An 8964-nucleotide genomic window follows, 5' to 3' on the forward strand; every position below is an offset into this window, starting at 1 on the left:
TGTGTTCAGCCTGAGGTAGCAGAATAGCTCTCCTCTGTGTTCCCTGCTTGTGTCGTGACTCGTGTGAAGACCCAGAAACTTGAGGACGTCGTTGATCTTTCTGACTCGTTCATGGCTACTCCCCGTAACGCTGTTGAATCTGAATTGTTAGTGCAATCTGAAGATTCTGTTGTGTCCGATTTAGGAGGACTTTTCTTTAAAGACTGGCAGAAAGCAGTTGGCTGCTTCACAAAAAACTGACCCCTCCCCAGCTGGTTGTATTGCTGTGGCAGTAGAAAAAGACCAAGTCCCTGAATCAGGAGTTCCTTTCCTTTTGGGATAATGGTGTGCTTATGCCCTGGTGGATGTGTTGATGCGAGTTGGAGAGCCACATATAAAATTGTTGTGCCATCTACTGCTCGCAAATTCTGAGACTAGCTCATAATCACGTTCTCTCAGGCCATTTAGGGATTAATAAAACCAACCAGAAAATGTAAAACTATTTTTCTGGCCTGGTTTGAAGATGGTAGTCTCAATGTATCGTCGTTCCTGTCATGCCTGGCAACTTTCAGATAAACCAAACCAGATAATTTCCCTGCCCCACTCCGACCCATCCCAGTTTGAGCCGAAAAGACTGTTTGAACGACTTATCATTGATTGTGTCAAAATCTGGACATCAGTACATTTTAACATTAATATGTGCTGCCGCTCGGTACCCTGAGGTGATTCCATTGTGGAATCTGAATGCTAAAGCAGTGATTAAGGTGCTGGTAAAATTCTGTTCTACATTTGGGCTGCCAAAGGTCATTCAGACACACCAAGGAACACATTTTACATCAAAAATTATTATTCAAAGTAATTCAAGAATTGGCTGTGAAGCACCAGCTATCTAGTGCCTGTCACCCGGAATCGCAGGCCACTTTAAAGCATTTTCACCAAACACTCAAAACAATGTTGGACACATACTGTGTTGAGGCAGGCAGAGACTAGGCAGAGGGTTTGCCTCTGTTGATGTTTGCTGTGGAGGAAACTGTACAGGAATCATTAGGCTTCAGTCCATCCGAACTTGTGTTTGGTCACACAGTCCATGGGCCACTGAAGCTTCTGTGGCTATATGCTCAGTGAACACGAGTGAACATGTGCTCTCTCAGCCTCCTACCCTCTTGTCTGTTCTGGAGTATGTCTGTAGTTTTTTTGAGCGACTTCATAATGCCTGTAATGTTTCTAGGGCCAGCTTAGCAGGTTCACATCAAAATGAAAGAACGCTTTGATAAGAGTGTCAACTGGAGAGTCAGTTGACAGCACGGAAAGACGGCAACCGGGGCAAGTTGGGCTAGCACCCCAACTTTTATCTTGTACCGTGAGGAAGAAACCAAATCCAAGCTACGAGTGAACCTTCTGAAGCATACCCCCAGGGGATCCCGGGGGGGGGGGGGGGGATGAGATCCCCAACAGGACAGACCCAAGGATTTCAACCCATGCTAACGGCAGATTCATCTTGCGTTCATCGTCATGATGAACGCAAGATGAATCTGCGCAGCCTCAAAAGCCATCAAGAGAAACAGGTGCAACGCACAGGATCACATCCTGGTAAGACGCAGGAGGAGCAGGGCCAGGACTCACCCCACAGGGCCCAGTCCCTCCACGTGCCTGTACCCCCGACTCCATGCAGAGTAGTTCGACAGCAAATCAAATGGCCTCCAGGAAATAACAAGAGTGAGTGGCAGCAGTTTGAAGAAGACGTGTGCAGAATCCTACAAACAACAGCTGAGGGCGACACTGGCAGACGGTTGCAGTCAATGACAACCATCATTGTTAGCTATGCGTCTGAGAGATTCGGCCACATCGAAACGGGAAACAAGAAACCCTACAACAAAAACCGCAAGGCCACCAAAATACAACAATTGTGGCAGGAGCAGAGAACTCTCAAGAAACAGTACAAGGGGGCCAGTGAAGAGGAATGCCAACCACTAGCAGAGCTGCAAGACATCCTGAGGAAAAAGCTCATAAGTCTTCGCAGAGCAGAGTGGCACAGAAGACAAGGAAAGGAAAGGGCCAAGAAGCGGACATCTTTCATGGCTAACCCCTTCGTCTTTACCAAGAAGCTGCTTAATGATAAGCGGAGCGGCCGCCTCGAGTCCCCAGCGGATGACGTAAACACCTTTCTTCGGAACACCCTGAGCGACCCTGCGAGAGAGCAGGAGCTTGACCACAACAAGGCCCTAATAAGCCTAGCACCCCCAACAACTGAGTTTGACATGAAGGAACCAAGCTGGAAGGAAGTCCAGGAAGTTGTTAAGGCAGCAAGATCAGCCTTTGCCTCAGGGCCCAGCGGAGTACTGTACAGTGTGTATAAACATTGTCCGAGACTCCTCCAGCAACTGTGGAAGATTCTGAGAGTGATCTGGCGGAGAGGAAGAGTCGCCAACCAGTGGAGGTGTGCCGAAGGTGTTTGGATCCCCAAGGAGAACTCCAAAATCATTGAGCAGTTTAGAACCATAGCCGCGTTTCCACCAAAATTACCCGGAACTTTCAGTCCCAGGAACTACTTTACCAGGAACTAAAAGGTTCCTTCAGCCAATGGTTGTCTGCGTTTCCACCGGGGTCTAAAGTACCGCGAAGATTAGGCAAATTAGCCCACTGACGTTGTCGTCGGTCCATCTGTCATATGATTTCTTCTGTAACCCCATAGGCTACTACCACCGAATATTTTCTAATAACCGGGACAGCCCGGAGGGGTTTATTCCACTTATATACAACTGGTTACCAACAATGACTATATATGGTTACTTTTGTATTTATTGATTTTCATATATCCTCTCAAACACATTCATTAACAGCAGAAAACATGCACACGTTGTAAACAATTTGCTGTTTTATTACCTTCTCGTCGTCAATTCCATATAGGCTAATCGCAAAATGACAAGAATAGAACGAAAACTCGGACTTGCGTGAAAATGTAAATTAGTAGTGGTACAGCCACCGTTTGCTTTCCTTCGAAGTTACTGCTAGCCGAGCAGCGAAGTGTGCCCTCCAGATGCGAACCATGCACTATAAATTAGTCCATAGTCTTCCTGGTCTTTTCGTGGAAGTGAAAAATGGCAGTAAAATTGAGTAAAATTACGGCAGTCTGAAAAAGCTAAAGGGAAGATTACTAGAATTAACCTGTTATTTTACCCGGATAAAAAGTGCGGAAGGTGATTTCCAGTTTGCTTGTACTGTATCACCAATGTTAATTATGCAGAACTACCGCATACCTCACATAACTGTATCAAACGTTTTGAGTCAATTACAACGGGCTAACAAAGAAAATCCGGAAGAAAATATTCAGCAACCGAATTAATCCGTTTGAATGTTTTGGTAGCCTACGTAATATGATGTCCCAGAACGAATGCTTAGCATTTTATAAAACGAATACTAAAGCAAGAAAAGAACAGAAGAGCACACGTTATAATTCCAAGACGTTGACAGGCTATAACAAAAAGTAGGCTACTGCGCCGCATAACATACAAGTTTGATTTGAAGTTATTATGAAAATAAATTGGTTTGCCGCTGCATATTTTCAAACATGGCGGGTAATGGCGGAAAATAAATACAACACAAATGCTACGAGTACTCGACCAATCAGAAATGTTCAGCGCTGCAAGCTCCACCCAAAAGGTTCCTGTACTTTCGGAAAGTACTACCCCCCGAGCAGGAACGTTTTGGGGGGTAAAACAAAGCCCCCAGAACTAAATTTAGACCCTAGTTCCTGCGGTGGAAACGCACTGAGTTCCTCAAAAGGTTCCTAGTTCCGGGGTATAGTTCCTGCGGTGGAAACGCGGCTCATCTCACTACTCAGCATAGAAGGCAAGATATTTTTCAGCATCTTGTCCCGACGGATGACAAAGTTCCTCCTAAAGAATAATTACATCGACACGTCGGTACAGAAAGGTGGGATCTCTGGAACACCTGGCTGTTTGGAGCATACAGGGGCAGTCATGCAGCTCTTAAGAGAAACAAAGGAAGGCAAGGGACGCCAACGCCTATGGGTCCATACCGCACAAACTGGTTGAGGAGGCTCTTCGAAGACACCATGTTCCCAGCAAGATCAATGACCTCATTCTGGATTATTATAACAACTTCCGGAGGAGAGTTACTTCTGGATCTACAACATCAGAGTGGCACAGGTTTGAGAAGGGAATTATAACTGACTGCACCATCTCAGTCATCCTTTTCGCCCTCGCCATGAATATGGTGGTCAAGTCAGCAGAGGTGGAGTGCCGAGGACCCCTGACAAACACCGGTGTGCGGCAGCCACCAATAAGAGCTTTCATGGACGATCTGATTGTCACAGTATCATCAGTCCCTGGCAGCAGGTGGATCTTACAAGGACTTGAGAAGCTCATCTCATGGGCAAGGATGAGCTTTAAACCATAAAAGTCAAGGTCCCTTGTGCTGAAAAGAGGGAAAGTGGTGGACAATTTCTGTTTCACCATATCCAAAACCACCATCCCAACATTGACAGAACAGCCAGTCAAGAGCTTGGGGAAACTCTTTGACTGTAGCCTGAAGGACACAGCTGCCATCCACAAAACCAGCAGAGACCTTGAGGCCTAGCTTACCAAGGTTGACAAATCTGGGTTGCCCGTTCATTTCAAGGCTTGGATATATCAGCATGCCATCCTGCCTAGGGTTTCATGGCCCCTGTTACTATATGATGTCCCTATGTCAACTGTGGAAGCCCTGGAGAAGATGATCAGCAGCTATTTGCGGAGGTGGCTTAGCCTGCCAAGGAGCCTAAGCAGTGCTGCTCTGTATGGATCCACTAACACCGTACAGCTCCCCTTCAGCGGCCTCTCGAAAGAATTTGTGGTGAATTGAACAAGAGAAGCCATGCAGTATAGAGATTCCAGGGACCCTAAAGTAGCAGCAGCTGGCATTGAGGTCTGCACAGGCAGAAAGTGGAGTGCTGCCGGAGAGTTGCAGGTGGCAGAGGCACGGTTGAGGCAGAAGGCTCCTGTTGGGACGGTGGCAACAGGACGATCAGGCCTGGGCTACTTTCCAAGCAGCCAGATTGGCATAGCCAAAGGGAAGGAGCGACAACATCTCCTCCAGGAAGAGGTTCGCGCAGGCGTAGAGGAGGTACGGGTTAGAAAGATGGTGGGACTCAGTCAACAAGGAGCCTGGACAAGGTGGGAAAACATACGGCAGCGGAAGATCACTTGGTCGGATTTCTGGCGGGCGGACATTTACCGCATCAGATTCCTGATCCAAGCTGTCTACGACACCTTACCAAGCCTGACAAACCTTCACACATGGGCAAGAGTGAAACGCCTTCCTGCCCTCTGTGTGCTGGGAGAGGGTCCCTTCAACATCTCCTCAGCAGCTGCCCCGAAGCCTTGGCTGACGGCCGCTACCGCTGTCGCCATGATCAGGTGCTCAAGGCAGTTGCGGAAGCGGTCACCACAGCCATTCAGTCCAGTAAACACCACCCCAGGAAGAAAACTATCCCTTTTCTCAAAGCTGGAGAAAAGCCAGTGCCTACTTCCCACAGCCCCAGACTGGCAGCTGAGAGTGGATCTTGGAAAACAACTAAAGTTCCCTGATCACATTGCACAAACAACTCTCCGCCCAGACATGATCATCTTCTCAGATTCCACCAAGCAGGTGATCATGTGGGAACTGACAGTGCCCTGGGAAGAACACATGGAGGAGGCTCACGAGAGGAAGCTTGCCAAATACCAGGAGCTGGTGGAGCAGTGCAGAAGCCGAGGCTGGCAGGCTCGCAGCAAGCCAATTGAAGTGGGCTGCCGGGGGTTCGCGGGGCGCTCACCCTGCAAAGCTCTGGCTGGGCTTGGAATCACTGGTGCAGCAAAGAGGGGGGCCATACGTTCCATCACTAAAGTCGCAGAGAAAGCCACTAGGTGGCTTTGGATAAAGAGGGCAGGCCTGTGGCTTGTTGCTGCTGGGATGCAAGCCGGGACTTGATCAACCCTGGCTGGGCCACCTGGGCGAGAGGGTCCGATGTTGAAAGACCCGAACCCCCCTTTGATCCCAGGAACATCACTGATGATGCATCCCAGAGCATCCAAGAGATGTATCTTGCAACCTGAGTCGAAGCTTTTAGCTTGGTGATTCAGTGCTGGTTTTTCTCCCTATTCCTCGTTCGGCAATGCAGGCTAAGTTCTCCGGTCCTTATAATGTCAAAAAAAAACTTTGTGACACTGATTATGTTGTGTGCACACCTGACCGTACACAGAAAACATATTAATATGTTGAAACTTTATGTTGCCAGGGATGTTACTGATCATTCCTGTCCTCCCACACCCCCCCACCCCCCTGTCGGAGTCAGTGAATGTTGTGCCTGCTGCTGCGTTGTTGTCTGACTACTGTCTTGGGGAGGATGGTTTAGTTGCGTGTCATATTCCATTTGGCTGTGGACACCTGCCAAACTTTGGTATTCTGGGAAATTTGGATGCTTACCTGGAGCATCATCCTGAACCTCAGCATGGTGATGTGGTTAACTTGATCATACTGTAAGTTATCCTACACTGAGCTCCCCCTGCTTATTTGTTCCACAATTGTATGGTTCTTTTAGATTTTGCACTGATTATCACAAGGTAAACAGTGTTAACAAGCCTGATTCCTTTCCTCTTCCCCGTATTGAAGACTATATTGATAGGATCAGTGCTGCAAGTAATGTAACCAAGCTAGATCTGCTGAAGGGTTATTTGCAAGTGCCTTTAACTGAGTGTGTATCAGAGATCAGCGCATTTTATACTTTTTTTAACATTGCCTTGTTGGTCTGGTCAGTGCTGGGGACGGGAGAGAGGATTCCCACCTAAACCATATGTGTTGTGCCCCTAACCTAGACTGGGGAATTGGCTGTAATTAGTCTCCTGACAGAACTTATGCGTGCCGCTCATTAATGCATAGGCTGTTCACATACTGAAATAATGGCACCTGCCCTGCTTATTTACACTATATAGCCAAAAGTATATCAACACCTGACATCCAACATGTCATCCAAAATTATGGGCATTAATATGGAGTTGATTCAACCTTTTCTGTTATAACAACCTCCATTCTTCTGGGAAGGCCGTATACTAGATGTTGGAGCATTGCTGCAGGGATTTACTTCCATTCAGCCAAAAGTGCATTAGTGAGGTTGGGCGCTGATTTGGGATTAGGCCTGGCTTGCAGTTGGCTTTTCAATTGTTCCCAAAGGTGTTGGATGGGGTTGAGGTCAGGGCTCTGCTCAGGCCAGTCTATTTCTTCAGTTCCATTCTCAACAAAACCATTTTAATATGGACCTCACTGTGTGCCTGGGGTCATTGTTATACTGAAACAGGAAAGGGCCTTCCCCAAACTGTTTGGGAAGCATAGAGTCATCTATAATGTGATTGTGTGCTGTAGCATTAAGATTTGCCTTCACTGGAACTAAGGGCCCTTGCCCAAACCTTGATGAACAACATCCCCAGACCAACGGGTGTCCAAAAGTACTAGATGCTGAAAACACACTTGCAGCACAGAGCACACTGCACTGCTGCGTATAAATACTTCAGAACATGCCTCAGAAATACACGCTATCAGTAGGACTGCCACTTCATACCATACTTCATTCTAATGACAAAGATGATGGTGAAAGTTAAAGTACACTTTTTGGGGATAGGGATGTTTATTTCCACGAAGGATGGCATGCAATTGAGGGTAAAGTTAAATTGTAACTGACAAATTCTAATCGGTTCAAATAGGTTACATGTTTTTTCCACAAAATAGTGGAAAATAAACCTGAATATTTGCTACACCATTCCTAATGGTTGACTAATGCCACATTTGCATGGTAGTATCAAGTCAAGACATCAACGTGGCATGAAGTTTCATGATGATCAGCCAATGCTAAGCCTGTAAAATGGATGCTGATAATAGATTGGCTGGCATCGGCCATGTTTTTATAGATATATTTTGATCTTTGGACCCCCTGTGGGGAACTTGTACAGAGATGTATGATACCAAATTTCAACCTGATTGGCTAAAGAGTTGAAAAATTATAGGCATTCTTATAGGCAAACTCATTTGCTTGCTATATTGCAAAACCTCCATTCCATAAGGGAACTTTTCACATCAATTAAATTTCCTCAGTTGGACTGTTCTCATGCCATCAGCAGGGTGTTCTGTAGTGATCTGTCGTCCCAATCGCAATGTAAAAATCTGATTTAACCGCAACTTTAAAATGGTACTCACAATTTCCCAAATAAACTCTTTCTTTGAAAGAAAATCTATCATTGGCAGCCTGTCGAAGAAAACCTGCAACCAATGTCAAACACAGTGAGAGAGAAACCCCATGGGGACGATTGTTTTGGTACATCATAACAGACTGGCCAGCCGAGGATGGATAACATCATACTTGTTGTTTTTGGTACACAAATTTGATCGTTCGCGTGTAATGCAAGATGCATATCGATCATTTGCTGTAATTTTGTATCCTTTTTCATATTAGTCTAATTTATGGTCAAACTAAGATAACTTAAAATTGACTCAATTTCATCTTGGGGTGGCACGGGTGTGCTGTTAGTAGCATGGTACCAAGTTCGATTCCCAGGTGACAGTCAAGGAGTAAGCTGTTCAGAAAATGGATGGATAGACAATTTCATCTTTACCAGCTTCTCAAACTACTGTATATGCATACATACTGCGGTACTCTGCCACCTTTTGTATTATCTGCCTAATTAGCTCTACAGGGACAGGTATCAATAAAATAAGTGAAATTAGCAGCTTTATTACAGTATGAAATCAGCACACATGGGGTGTTCACTGGATTATGGTAGGAAAACACTGCACTACAATGCCTTTGACTGCAAACAAATTAGAATTACAATTACATTACAAATTTATGTTCACAAATTATTAGCAAAGGCATTTTTAAAGACTGCAAATCTGTTTGTAGACCAACAACCATTTGGAAGGCTTACAGTTCAAAGTTATTTTTAACTGAACTGGTCC

The 8964-nt window shown here is 45.9% G+C and overlaps 1 pseudogene; it reads left to right on the plus strand.

Moving 5' to 3' along the window:
- Nucleotides 1–1763: 1763 nt before the first annotated feature.
- Nucleotides 1764–5949, plus strand: LOC118220352 (annotated as a pseudogene).
- Nucleotides 5950–8964: the final 3015 nt, after the last annotated feature.

The sequence above is a fragment of the Anguilla anguilla genome, chromosome 2 (assembly GCF_013347855.1).
Source record: "Anguilla anguilla isolate fAngAng1 chromosome 2, fAngAng1.pri, whole genome shotgun sequence".
Classification (NCBI taxonomy): Eukaryota; Metazoa; Chordata; class Actinopteri; order Anguilliformes; family Anguillidae; genus Anguilla; species Anguilla anguilla.